Below are 1965 nucleotides of genomic sequence, written 5' to 3' on the forward strand. Positions count from 1 at the left end.
TTTTTTTTTTACCACTTGCGCCATCTGGGAAGCTCTTAACACAGCATAGGGATTATCAATTACTGGAAAATAAAACTATTCCATGTTCATACAAGGACTGGATAACATGGCCCTTTAAGAGGATATTCCCCACCAATGCTCATGCCTCCTCGTCTGGCACTCTCCTCCATCCCCACCCCCACGCTTTACTCTCCAAAAATTCTTTGTGCCTTCCAGAATGTGCAGTGCTTTTTCAGGCTTCAATGCTTTGGCTTGTGCTGTGCCCCCTGCCTGGGGTAACTTCCCTCTCTGTGCCTGTTTACCAAACTCCTACACGTACTTTAAAATCAAGCTTGAGCACATAATCTCTCATTTCCTTTCTGTGCTCCCCTGGGCCCTAGAGGGTAAGATGTCAAAGCATCCTCCATATTTCCTAGCACTTATCACCGTAGAAACATCTGTTGATTTGATGGGGAGGAGACAGGAACTGGAAAGACACAAAAGAGGCATGAGAGTAAGATTTTCCCCTGTACATCTTTTTATATTGATTGATGTTTGAACCATGCGAATGTATTTCTTATTTACAAGAAATTAAAAATACAATAAAAGGATTATTCTAGCTGCTATGCAGAGGACTCCTCCACAATAAAGAAAAAGGAATGAAATATTGATACACAAAATAATATGGCTTAATCTCAAAAACATAATGCTATATGGAAGAAGTCAGTCAAAAAGGAACACATATTGTATGAATCGATTTCTATGAAGCTTTAGAAGAGGCAGAAGGAATCAGTGGCAACAGGAAGCAGATCAGTGGTTCTCTGGAATCAGAGAAGGTGGGACAAGATTGAGAAGAGCCAAGAGAACTTCTTGGAGTGATGGGAATTTTTTAACTAGATTACGACATGATCACATGGATATACACGTGTGTCAAAGCTCACTGAAATGTCCGCTTCAAATATGTGTGTTTTATTGCATATGAATTATACCTTAAGAAGGTTGTTTTGAAAACAACATAGGTGCAACCTCCCTGGTGGTCCAGTGGTTAAGACATTGCCTTCCCTTGCGGCTCAGCTGGTAAAGAATCCGTTTGCAATGCGGGAGACCCTGGTTCGATCCCTGGGTTGGGAGGATCCCCTGGAGAAGGGAAAGACTACCCACTCCAGTGTTCTGGCGTGGAGAATTCCATGGACTGTATAGTCCATGGGCCGCAAAGAGTCGGACACGGATGAGCGCCTTTCACTTCCAGTGCAGAGGGTGCAGGTTCGATCCCTGGTCAGAGCTAAGATCCCACGTGCCTCGCAGCCAAGAAACCAAACCATAAAACAGAAACAATATTGTAACAAATTCACATAAAAAATAGTCTTTAAAAATAATAAAAACAACATGGGCAAGAAAAATCCAAAAGTGTCTGGGGTCTAGATTTGTGGAAGCCATTCGTTGTTTTCATGACCTGACTTGAGATGGTATTATACGATGCAAGTGGAGAACAGTGGATTCCAGCAGAGCCAGAGTGTGGTCTTAGCAAGCTGGGCTGGTAGAAGGACCAGTTGGAAAAACGGATCGCAGCCAAGTAGTGGGGGCCTTCGCTGCCAGGCTGGGTGTTTAGATTTCAGTCTGTAGATAACAGGGAATGAATGGAGGGTGTTCAGCTAGGGAGAGAGGTGTGGGGAGGCTGGCTCCACTGGCAGCCCTGGGCAGCAGCTATTGGAAGAGGAAGCGGCTTGAGTTTGTTCTACTACTTCTGCTCTCAAGCCAGAAAGAAACCTCAAAAAGTTTCATAAGCAACCTTTGCCCTGCATCTCAAGCTGGTGAAACTTGGGCTGCCCCAAAGCCTTGAACTTTCTCAGCCCCTCCTAGCTGGCTCAGTTCCTCATCCCGCCGCTGGCTTTATAAGCACCTAAGATTCTGCTATCACCTTCACTAAGGGAGGCTCCTACAAAGAGACTGTGACCCATCCCTGCCCAGGAAGGAGCTGAGGACAGG

This window comes from Bos mutus, chromosome 13 (genome assembly GCF_027580195.1).
Source record: "Bos mutus isolate GX-2022 chromosome 13, NWIPB_WYAK_1.1, whole genome shotgun sequence".
NCBI lineage: Eukaryota > Metazoa > Chordata > Mammalia > Artiodactyla > Bovidae > Bos > Bos mutus.